Genomic DNA, 13,276 nt, shown 5'->3' on the forward strand with positions numbered 1-13,276 from the left:
GTGTCTGGCTTATTTCACTCAACACGATGTCTCCAAGGATCATCAGTGTTGTTGCATGTATCAGAACTTCATTCTTTTTTATGGCTGAATAATATTGCATTGTATATATGCACCACATTTTGTTTATCTATTTATCAATTGATGGACAATTGGGTTCCTTCCATCTTTTGGCAATTATGAATAACAATGCTATGAAAATCAGTGTGCAAAACCTGTTCAAGCCCTGCTTTCAATTTTTTGGAGTATACACCTAATAGTGGGATTGCCAGGTAATGTAGTTATTCTCTACTTAGTTTTCTGAGAAACTGCCAAACAGTCTTTCACAGAAACTGCACCATTTTACACTGCCACCAGCAGTGAATGAATGTTATTATTTCTCTACATCCTCTCCAACATTTGCTATTTGGAGACATTTTTTTGACAACTCTTGCATCAAGTTTATTTGTACAAATAGCACAGGAGGACTCAGCCCAATGCAAATGACAGCCTAGGGGTCACAGCAGTCCTTCCATCTTGACAATGACAGATGGAGGGCTCTACTCAAGAGTCTTTGTGGGGGCCTGGGCACCTTTGGGAGCCTGACTGGGAGCAGTAACCTGAACCAGAGCTGAAGCCTGGGCCTTGGTTTGATTCTTGGCCTTGGACTTTGGTTGGCAGAGTCTGAGACACATGGTGATGTGCATGTGAGCATGCTTCCGAAGTTTGGGGTGAGCAATGTAGGCAAAGCAATTAAGCTTGTGGCTTACACTTTTTGGGGATCTTGGTCTTGACCTCCTTGGGCTTTACAAGGGCCTTGATGGCCTCTGCATGTGTGCTCATGGCCTTGGCAGTGTTGACCTGCATCTTCTTTAGGCCCTCCTTGTTATGCTTCTTGACAAAGCATGTTTCTCAAGAACTTGTGGCCCACCCCCTTAAGAGATTCATAGCTTTGTGATCAGGGCTTCTTAATGCCATTTCTGTGCCATTTCCGGGACTGATTGTGCATGGTGTGGTTCTTGGACTTGGCCATGTCTATACCCTCACCTGCAGCTCCAGGAGTTCCTGGGACCTCTGATTGTTTTTTAACATCAATCATTCTAATGGATATGAAATGGTATTTCATTGTGGTTTTGATTTTCATTGCCCTGATGGCTAATGACATTGAACATATTTTCATGTGCTTTCTGGCCACTTGTACATCTTTTATGGAGAGACATCTGTTGAAGTCTTTTGTCCATTTTAAAAATTGGGTTGTTTGTCTTTTTGCTGTTAAGTTGAAGGATTTCTTTATATATTCTGGAAATTAAACCCTTATCAGATATATGGTTTCCAAATATTTTTTCCCATTTTGTAAGTTGCAATTTTATTTCATGATAAATTTCTTTTAGGGAAAGAATTTTTCAGTTCTCATGAGGTTCTATTTATATATTTTTTCTTTGGTTGCTTGTGTTTTGGGTATAAAGTCTAAGAAACCGTTACATGACACACAGTCCTGAAGATGTTTCCCTATGTTTTCTTTGGGTTTTATAGCCCCAGCTTTTACATTAAAGTCTTTGATCCATTTTGAGTTGATATTTTTATATGTTGTGTGGTAGGGTTCCTTCTTGTTTAATTTGCAACTGGAGGTCTAGTTTTTCCAGCAAGATTTGCTGCATAGCCTATTCTATCCTAACTGAATGGTGTTTGCCACATTATCAAAAATTAATTGGCCATAAATGTGAGATTGATTTCTGAGCTCTCAATTCTCTTCCATTGATCTATACATCTGTCCTTGTGCCACTCCCATACTGTTTTGATGACTGCAGCTTTGTAATAAGTTTTAAGATCGGGAATTATTAGTAGAACATCTTTCTTCCTTTTCAAGATGGTTTTAGCTATTTGAGGCCCTTTATCCTTCAATATAAATATGATTATTGGCTTTTCCATTTCTGTAAAGAAAGTTATTGAAATTTTTATTGGGGAGAGCATTCCAAGATGGCAGCTTAGTGAGATGTAGAATTTAGTTCATCCTCCAGAGCAGCTAGTAATAGCCAGGAACAGTGCAGAGCAACTGCTGGGGCCACATCAGTGACTAGACACACAGTGAACACCAGTCTGGAAAAGCTGGACCAACCGTGATCCCACCCTGAACTGTAATTCCCCAAGCCATGTATGCCGGCACCCCTCTCACATAGACTTTTCCCCAGAGGGGAAAGAAAGGAGACTACTAGCCTCAGGGGATGAATTCAACCAAGCTCCAATTGTGGAATTAATTAGCAAATTCTAACTACTGAAAATAGGCAACCAGCTCAGATAAACTTCAAATAAGAGTTAAAAGTACTAGGAGTTTTTGCCCCACAGCGGAGGGGCCAGGGCTGATGGAAAAGAAAAAAGACAGAGTTTTTTTTATTTTTTATCAGACAGCACAAAATCCTTGAGAAAGGCTGGACACTAAAAAAAAGTTGGGGGGGTGCACATAGAACCTGGAGATACATAGAGCAATGTACCAATTTATGCATTTGATTAACAAACCTGAGGATTGGGGGGCCTGCTCTGAAAAGGATTTTTTTTTTTTTTGCTTTGTCTCTGAAGATTAAGTAGAACTGAAAGGCTTCTCAGGCTCCAGCTGCCCCAGGTAAGGGCAAAATTAAGCTTGCCTAAGATACAAAGATGCTGGTCAGGTGAAAGGAATTAATTCCCTGGAGACTGTGCCTTCCCTAGAAGGGTGGGGCCCAGCTCAGGTGGAATCCCTCCCTCAAGAAATTCAGACTCTAGGAACTAGAAAACTGAAGCAATTAAAGCCAGCCAACAACCTCTCCTCTGTCTCAGCCAAACCCCCAGCAAGGAGAGTCTGCTGAAGTTAAGGGCACCACATCACTTTACAAAATTTCCCATTTGTGGGAAACTGCAGGAGACAAGCACCACATGCTGGGCAGGACAGGAAAAGCATAGAGTCTACAGGCTTCATAGGAAAGTCTGTCAACCTGCTGGGTCTCACCCTCAAGGAAAACTGATGCAGGTGACTCTTTTCTCCTGAAAGAATGCCAGTCAGGTCTGGGAAAATCTGACTGGGGTCTATAATATCTAAGTAGACCCTCAGGAGAAAAAAAGGCTCCATGTAGGCAGGGCAAGAAACAAGACAACAAGAACTGAAAAGTTTTGATCCATTAAACAAAACCTATGCTAGAGGTCTAGAATAAACTGAACTGAATGTCAAAGATCAGATAGAGAACAAAGCCATCCAGCAAGAAACTCCTAGGTAAAAGAGTGAAAACAATCTCCAGAATAAACTAAGTAAGGAAATCAAATGCATAGATGCCAGCAAAAAATAACAAGTCATACTAGGAAAATTGAAGATATGGTCCAATCAGAGGAACAAACCAACAATTCAAATGAGATAAAGGAGTTGAAACAACTAATTCAGGATATTTGAACAGACATGGAAAATCTCATCAAAAATCAAATCAATGAGTTGAGGGAGGATATAAAGAAGACAATGGCAAAAAAAAAAAAAAAGACAAAATCGAAAGCCTGAGAAAACAAATCACAGAACTTATTGGAATGAAAGGCACAATGGAAGAGATGAAAAACCAATGGAAACCTACAGTGTTAGATTTCAAGAGTCAGAAGAAAGGATTAGTAAACTGGAGAACAGGACATATGAAATCCAACAAGCAAAAGAAAATATAGGAGGGGTAAAGAATGGAAAAATATGAGTAGGGACTCAGGGAATTGAATCACAACATGAAGTCCATGAATATACATGTTGTGGGTATCCCAAAAGGAGAAGAGAAGGGAAAAGGAGGAGAAATGGAGGAAATTATCGCTGAAAATTTCCCAACTCTTTTGAAAGACTTAAAATTACAGATCCAAGAAGTGAAGCATACCCCAAACAGAATAGATCCAAATAGACATTCTCCAAGACACTTATTAATCAGAATGTCAGATGTCAAAGAGAAAGAGAGAATTTTTAAAGCAGCAAGAGAAAAGCAATCCATCACATACAAGGGAAACCCAATAAGACTATGTGAAGATTTCTCAACAGAACCATGGAAGACAGTGATATGATATATTTAAGATCCTAAAAGAGAAAAACTGCCAACCAAGAATTCTATATCCAGCAAAATTGTCCTTCAAAAATGAGGGGGAGGGCAGGCTATGGTGGCTCAGCAGGCAGTGTTCTCGCCTGCCATGCCACACACCTGGGTTCAATTCCCAGTGCCTGCCCATGCGAAGAATAAAACAGAAAAAAAAGAGGGAGAAATTGCAATAATAAATAAATAAATAAAAATAAATGAACTAAGCAATTTTCTAAGTTTCTAGAAAAGAAGAAAAAGTAAATATCTTAAAAAGTGAAGGGGAAATAACTTGAGAAAAAAGAACTTAGAAAAAGAAAAGCAGAGATAAAGAACAAAATCAAACAAGGAAATATGATTGAAAGATTTTGTTTATTACTTGAACAATGATGTAGTCTATTGTTAACTTAACAAATGAATAATAAACTTTGTATTTATTTATGAGTATGTGTTTATACCTTTAATATGTAAATAACTAAGTACCAAAGGGGTTTGGTAACAATAACTCTAGGTCAGCATGATGGAATACAATATAACCGTGATATTTTGCTTTGACTTCATAGGTATACTGACATCATGAGTAAGAGATGTCAATAATTTTTAAATGGAAAAAGATTTACAAAATTAATTTTAACAAGGTTAAGGAGCCAGGTCATAAAGGTATAGAAAAACATTAGAAACATCAGAGGTGAAGATGTTCACTCCAACCTGCACACCACTGTCTCTTGTGAATGGTTTGATTATAGGTGACAAGATCTCCTTAGATTTTTCTGGATTGAAAGAAATGTTTACAAAGAACATATTTTATTTTTTAAAACAAAAGCAATCATGAAGGGATTATAATAATATTTTCAAGCTAACAAAGATTATAATCATTTTTCTAGCTATTAATTTCAGGTATTTCCTTTTGGCTATTCTACAATATATTAGAAAGTTTAAAAAGGGCTCCTATATAATGATTCAATCACCATAGTTATTTGTTATTTTAATTTCTCAGTTACAAAAAGGGGACCTATTACTTTTATTCTCTGAGGGAAACCCTCAGCATCCAGAACAGTGCTTGGCACATTGTGTTATTTTATTGTGGAGAGAAGTGGGGAGACCATCACTAGCTGGCTTTTGTGCCCTTCTGCAGGCAGGACCAAGGCAAAGGATACTCCTTCTGGACTTTCCTGAATATGTTTTGGGGAGTATGCAGTGATTTTAAGGGGTCTTTACATTTGCTTCCCTCTCACTTCCAGGGTTGTTGGACACTTACCTGGTCCAGCTGATCCCCAGGGCCACCACCTTATATTTATGTAAGTAGCACAGAAAAGTCATGCTCACACCAACCAGAAGTCGTGAGTAGGACTGGATCATGTTAGCTCCACTAGGAGGAATGCTGGTGCCTTGATAGGCCTGGAAGTGGCTTCCTGGATTAAGAAGGGGAGAACTTCCTGAGACTCGGAGACTTTGCTTCTTGCCGACTTCATTTACATTTACATCTCATCTTGGATATCCTCCTAACAATGGGACAAAGAGCTCACAGGCAACCCCAATCCATATGAACAGGGAAGAAACAAATATTGGGCTGTGTACCTAAGAATGGTTAAAACTCATATTCCTGTAACTCACAAATGATGGCTCCCAAGACCTCCAGGAGAAACAAATGTATGTTTAGATTTTGTGGGGTAGAAGTCAGGCCTTTCTCCAGTTTCTGAGTTTGGATCATTTCTGGCTTTCAAGTTAGCTTAACATAGCAATGAACAGTCATTTACACTGAGGAATTTTGCAGTGCAAGTTCAATCTTATTAAGAATATGAACATAATGAATAAAATAAAATCAGGGCACGATCTCACTCTTAAAACTTTCTTTAATTTAATACTATGAAAATATATATCCTAAAAGAACTGCAATCTATATATGGTCAGTATTTAAGCAAATGCACAGATAATAGTTTTTATATTTTAGTATAGGGGTTGAGGATTCTTGATAGAATAGGTTAAATGATGGAGAGATTGTGATATAATTTAGGAAACTGGGCTCCATTACTGCTATGCTAATATCACACCTGAGAACATGTGCCCCTCCTGCCTGGCATATAGTAGCATCATTTTCCCTCTGAAGTAAATTGGTGGCAGTGTTTTCTTCTGCTTGGTCCCTTTGCTCTGAGGGCAATGTGGTACATAAACCAATAAATCATTTCATCTACTGTGATAAATTTCACATTTGAAAAAAATTAAAGGCAAACATGCTAAATATGGCAAGAAAAGTTAAGCAGTGTAATCTTGCTAGAGCACATTTTCAAAAATAAGAGAAAAACCACATCAGTATTCTCCCCATGGAAAACTATATTTCACTCTGCATAGGGTGTCAGCACCTCAACAATGTAGCATAGCCTAAGTCAATAAGCCTTTTGTTAGTGCAGTCTTTTGGGTGCAATTTTTTTCTTTTAAAGGGTGACTTCCCAAGGGGGGCACCCTGAGCCACTTTCTGCAGACCTCAGTGTCAGTAGCTCCTTCTGTTTCTTCCCTATTCTCTCTCCTCTAATAAATCTGTTTCTGTGCTTTAACTCACTGTCTCCTGTGGAATCCTTAATGACTCCATGCCTGAAAGCCTAAAATTTTATTTCAGTTTCCACATAAGACATGGCACATACAAAAAAATTAAAAGGATAAAAAAAAAGAACGGGAGACTGGCATCTTTATTTGCTTTCTGGGATACATGGAACAATGACAAAAAGTGCTAAAATAGAAGCAAATGTTGGAAATATTTATTTTAATGTATTTCATAGGGCCATATTCTATTAAAACTCTTATTAACTAATTTCTTGATTTCAGCAATCAGACAGAAGTAGGCAATCCAGACATTATTCTAGAACCCTATTCTTAGAGTTTACATTCTCATTAATAGAGCGGTGGGCAAAATAGATATTACTACTGCTTTAATGAAGCTTAATGTTCAGTGTAAAAGAATGATATCAAACATGTAACTGAAAATAAATATCTGCAATGACAAATTGATATATGTAATATAAAGGAAAATTATGTGGGGAATCTTTCTTAAGTTGGATGATCAAAGATGATCTTTCTGAGGTTCTAAGAGCTGGCATTAGTCTTAAAGCATGAGAACCAGCCGCAGCCAGTAGAAACTGTCCCAGTCACAGTTGATTAAGCATCGGGCTCTCTGAGGCAGAAAGAACTTGAGTTGTTGGAAGATTTAGAAAAGGAAAAATATGGTTGATACACTGTGATTGAGGGCAAGAGTGTTATATGCTCAAGTTGGAGGAGATGACCAGGATCAGGTCATATTCCTTGTTGATATTTGGTTTTATAAATAAATATAAAGAGAAGCCACTGACTGGTTTTAAGAAAGAAATTGATGTGTTCTGATTGATATTTTTTAAAATATATCTTTTTTTGTAGAGTGTATGAATTCATTTAAATATCAATAACTTTGGAATGGAAGAATCAACATAGTAAAGATATCAATTCTCAATTTGTTAGACAGATTTTAAAGAATTCCCATTAAAATTCTAAGATTTCTTGGGAAGATAGACACAATAAAATTTAAAAACGTATATGAAATGAAAAATCAACTAGAATAAAAAAGACTATTTTTATAAAGAATAATAAAGTGAGAATGTCTCATCTTAATTTCAATAGTTATTATATAGTTAATCAGGATTTTGGGGTATTGGTACAGGGATAGACACAGTAATCAGTGGAACACAATGGAGAACCCACAAATATATCCACACAAACATGCCCAAGTGATTTTTGACAAATGGGCAGAAACAACTCAATGCAGTAAGGATAGCCTTTTCAAAAACTCATGTTGCACTATTTAACTTGTATGGTCCATTTATTTGAACACTATAATTACATGGAATCATGAATAGGGAGTGATAATTGTTGATTTGTACAGGTTAGTGTGATATCCCAGTACATTCCATAATATTTGGGCAGAGAATAAAATTATTGTAAAGCCCCCTTGAGGGACTGGGGGAAAATGTGCAAATATTAAACTTCCCCACCTGGGGAATTCCAGATATTCTTGTAAGCATTTGAGACTACCAATTTCATAGGCCGACCCCTCAATCTTGGGGCTTGTCATTATGAAACTTATTCCTGCAGAGGAGAATCTAAGCCTACTTATAATTATGCCTGAGTCACCCCCAGATAACTTCTTTTGTTGCTCAGATATGGCCTCCCTCTCAAAGCTAACTCGGCAGGTAAACACACTGCATCCCCCCTACATGGGACATGACCCCCAAGAGTGTAAAACTCCCTGGCTATGTGGGACATGACTCCCAATGGTGTAAATTTCCTTGGCAATATGGGACATGACTCCCAGGAATCAGCCTGGCCCTGGCATCATAGGATTGAGAAAAACTTCTTGATCAAAAGGGGGAAAAGTGATGAAAAAAAAAATTCAGTGACTGAAAAGTTTTAAATAGAGTTGAGAGTTTGTTCTGCAGGTATTCTTGTGCATTATACAGATATCCCCTTTTAGTTTTTAGTGGATTAGAATAGCTAGGAGGAAATATCTGAAGCTGTTGAAATGTATTCTTGTAGCCTCGATTCTTGAAGATGATTGTATAACTGTATAACTTTTACAATGTGACCATGTGATTGTGAAAACCTTGTGACTGACACTTCCTTTAACCAGCATAAGGACAGATGAGTAAAAAAATAAGGGCAGCAAATAAATAAATAATAGGGGGAACTAAGTGGTATGGGGTGTTTTGGCTGTTCTTTTTAATTATAATTTTAATTTTTACTCATATGCATTTTTTGGTGTAATGAGAGTGTTCAAAAATTGATTGTGGTGATGAATGCACAGCAATATGATGATAATGTGAACCATTTATTGTACACATTGAATGATTCTAGGGTATGTGTGTATATATCTCAATAAAACTGCATTAAAAATACTGTTGCTGGAGCAATTGAGGAAAATTGACCTATAACTCACACCTCATACAAAAATTATCTCAAAATGGATCATGGACTTAAATATAAAATGCAAAACTTTTTTGAATTTAGAAAAATACTAGTAGTATTCTTCTGGGTCCACTGTTAGGCAGAGTTTTAGACTTGACCCCAAAGTGTCATCCATAAGAATAGATTGGTGCTTCTTGCCTCTTACCCTCTTTTCTTGCCAGAGTGTCTGCATGTCCTCTCACATGTGTTCTTATAAACTTTCTAGCTGCTTATTCAATTTTAGCCATGCCCTTAAATTCTTTCTCACAGCGTAGCCAAAAACCTGGAAGCCAAATCCAGCAACAAACTTTGGTGAGTCAGCCAGGAGACACTTCTCTCTGACTGCCTAGAATGGTAAGTCATAGCTATTGACCAGGATGCTTGGCTGCATGCTTTTATTTTTCTTCTTCCTTGGCTCATTGTTATTATCTCCTATGTCCTCATGCAATTCTGTGGCCCTAAGACTCTGGGAACTCTGATCCATCTCCCCAAGGATATAAACTCAGTTGACTCTGAGTCTCTAGCTCCCTCCTCATAGGTAGCAGGAGCCCATCTCTACACTGTGAAGATCAGAGGAAGCTCTGAGCAGTAGGTGATAGTGCTCTTGAGACTTGAGTGGGGCCCTCTCCCCATCTCAAACAAGAGTTTTATGGAAACCAAATCAAATCCTCCCATCTCTCTCTTGCCTAAGTTCTCTGAGACTTCTCCATTCACTTGGCATCTGTGTCTCAAGAAATCTAGGTGCTCTGATATGGTTTCTCCAATACATAAGCTTAGTCTACTCTGTATCCTCTGGCTCCATCCTCAGAGGTGTCAGGAGCCCATCTCCACACCATGCAGATCCAATGAGACTCAGAGGAGGGGGTGATACTACCCTTGAGAACTGAGGACTTCTACCCATGTTATGCAGGAGTCCAATGGAAGCCAATTCAAGTAACCCTCACCTCTCCTTCCCTCTAAGATTTTACTATACTCTGTCATCCCCTCTGATGACCCAGGCCCTTCCTCCTGCTGAAACTTCCTCTTTTCACTTCTTCAGCAGAGGTCATCTCCTCTGCCTTCATGAGAATCTTCTTCTTTCTCCTCTCTCTGCCTTTTGATGCCTTCTTAGAGATTCCATCTTTTGTTATACAAGATTCTGGACTAAGGACTATTGTAGAAAATGAGGTGTTGTCATTGACATTCTGGGGAGCCACCTCCAATGGCAAGGCCTCTCCTCCAGGCTTTGATCATTTACTCTCTATTGAAACCCATTGCAATTGAATATAAAGCTTTGTTTCTAGATTATGCTCATTTTTATCCCTCAGGAGACTGGAAACTAGAGGACAAAGGTATTTCTGAGAGGTTGTTCTAGAATTCTCTGAAGTTGGATGAGTGTCCCCACCTTGGATGTGTAGGTCTAGACATCTGCTGAGGAGAAACATCCTGGGAATGCCTGATGACTTTTCCCCCCATTTCTCTAAGGACTTGGGCCAGTCAAGAGGAGAGACTCCTAGCGAGCACTCTGAAATTCTTCTGGGCCAGGTCCAAGAAACCTCCAGAAGCATAGGTCCAGACATCTCTCAGATAAGATGTCCTGAGGATGCCAGGCAACTGTACTCCCCATTTTCCCAAGAGAACATGGGTCAGTGGAGAGGGACACACCCAGCTCTGATGTGTGTTGGGATGCCATGCCATCACACTGGTGTTAGTGAGGCTCTGCTATACTTTTCCCAGAGGAAATTGGAAATGCCAAAAGTGAATATAAGCTAAAAGATGGGGAAAGATAGCCCTCAAGTTGGATGGACTCTTAATTACCAAAATCAGAGAATAGGCTCAGCTTATTGTAGTAGGTGATAGAAGCACTCTGTCCCCTCAAGGTCACCTGAATCATGGATCCAAGCCTCATGGGCCTTGCTTCAACTGTCTCCTGAAGGGGAGGAGTGAGAGGCCCACAGGTCCTGCTCACAGCAGATAAAGAAAACTGAGGGTGGCTGAGACCACATATGGTTCTGCTGACTTCACTTCTGACCATCAAACTAGAGGAGCCCCAAGTGACACTCAACAAGGCAGATAATATTATTGATTCTTAATCAACACTGGAGCCACTCTGACCTGAGCTGCCACTGTGGGCCTACCCCCATTTGGACTGGCATAGTTATGGGAATTGATAGAAAATCGAAAATCACTATCCCTCTCTATTGTAGGCATGAGGACATTCTGCTGTCCCATCAATTTCTCATTATCCCTGAATGCCCCACCCCCCCTTCTAGGGAAGGATCTTTTTTACTCCCTGGGGGCCACATTAAGACAAGTAAACCTGGGTAGTGTTTACCCCCCTTGTTTTTCCTGAGGGCTCTACAATTTTGAAGCCTCTTGGCATCCCAAAGGAGATCCTTAGACAAATAGAATTGTCTGTATGGAATGAAGGCATCTTGGGTCAAGCCCACTGAATATCTCCTCTGTGAATTCAGGTTCTCAGTCCTAGATCCTAAGAACACATTTTTTTTATCCCTCTTAATCCTGACTTTCAACACCTATTTGTTTTTGTATAGCAAGGACTTAAGGATAAGATTCCCACTCAGTTCATTTAGACAGTATTGCATCAAAGGCTTCAACAGAGTCCCCATATCCTTAAGAATGCCTTAGCAGCAGACCTTACTGACCTTCAACTGCCTCAGAGCCCAGACTTGCAATATGTTATTTTTGTGATCTAACATATTCCTAGTATGATAGTAGATTTTGTTTTTTGTTATTACTGACTACAAGCATTAAATGGATATTTATATTCCAATGGATATGTAAAGTTGCAGAAGGTTTGAGAAAGTGAATTTTGTAGTCATTGCAAACTACAAGCCCTGGATGGATGTGGGACAATAGTGGAGAATTTGAGAAAGTAGTTTTTGTTTACAGTCACTGCTATACATTTATGTCTGTCATGGTCAATGCTGCTTTTTTAACCATTTGAATACTCTGTCTATTTAGGGTGACCGTATCACCTTTTATTTCAAAAAAATAAGTCTTCTACTGACCACCAACTCCCACAACACAGTCTTGTGAACACTGTTAAACCTCCCCACCTTGAGAGTTCTGACCATTCTTTTAAGTAATAGTGGCTCCCAATTTTCATACACCAAGTCCTCAATCTTAGGGTTTGACCTAATGAAACGTTCTACTTATAATTAATGCCTAAAAGATACCCCTGAGAGAACTTCTTTTGTTGCCCAGATATCAGCTCTCTCTCTGTCTTTAAGCCAAACTCTCCAAATAAACTCACTACCTTCTCCCCTACATGGGACTTTACTTGCAGAGATGTAAGTCTCCCTAGCAATGTGAGTTGTGACTCCTAAAAATGATCCTGGCCTTTTACATCATAGAATTAGTTGATCAAGAAAAGGTAAATAAAATTTCAGTGCCTAAGAAATTTCAAATAGAGTTGAGAAGTACTCTTACACAAATTTCAGCCATATATTTCAAACTGCCACAGTGTGCCAAGCCCCAACCAACAGTGTTCCTAAAAACTCCAAAGAATACCCTGAGGTCCATCTTGTGCCTGCTTCTTTTCAGATGGTTTATACAATTTTTCACCCAATTTCTTCCAGATTGGAAACTCACAACAAGTTCTTCCTCATCAGAGGCTATGCTTCTATTTCCCATGCTCCGCCAGCCACCTTCGATTGCATAACCTCAGACTTCTATGCTCCCACAAATATGGTCTGCAACACACTGACACCTTGAAGCAGCTACAGAAGAAAGACCATCAGTCCAATTTTCCTTAAGATGAAGGGGTTAGAAATCTCTAAGAGGGAAATGAAACAAGGTTAGAATTAGGGCACTGGCTAATAAACAAAGGGCAAATTCCCTGGAACAGTCAGGCTTCAAGGAAAATGTTACCTCTAAGAAGAAAAGCAATAAACAGCCCCTGGAGCCAAATGACACCCACCCGAGTGAGACATCTAAAACCAAGCATTCACAGATGAGGAAAAAGGGAAGGTAGTAAAACAGTTAATAAAAATTTTAAAAAGGAACAAAAAACTATAAAAGTAGACTGCCCCAATGTGCCAAGGCCTCTTGCACCTCTTTTCTTGCAAAAGGGCCTGCATATACTCTCACATGCATTCTTAATTAACTTTCTACCTGCTTACTCAAAAAAAAAGGATAGATTGGTGTTTTGTTTTGTCAATACTGACAGAATGTAATATACAAGAAATGGAATGGCTTTTAAAGAGGAATTTATTAAGTTACAAGTTTACAGTTCAAAGGCCAAAAAATGTCCATACTAAGGCATCCAGAGAAAG

General features: G+C 38.9%; 1 pseudogene; it reads right to left on the reverse strand.

Annotated features, from left to right (window-relative positions):
• Positions 1-536: 536 nt before the first annotated feature.
• LOC143651598 (large ribosomal subunit protein eL29-like) lies at positions 537-1,009 on the reverse strand (annotated as a pseudogene).
• Between the last annotated feature and the right edge of the window lie 12,267 nt (positions 1,010-13,276).

Source organism: Tamandua tetradactyla, chromosome 12, assembly GCF_023851605.1.
Source record: "Tamandua tetradactyla isolate mTamTet1 chromosome 12, mTamTet1.pri, whole genome shotgun sequence".
In the NCBI taxonomy this organism is placed as follows: domain Eukaryota; kingdom Metazoa; phylum Chordata; class Mammalia; order Pilosa; family Myrmecophagidae; genus Tamandua; species Tamandua tetradactyla.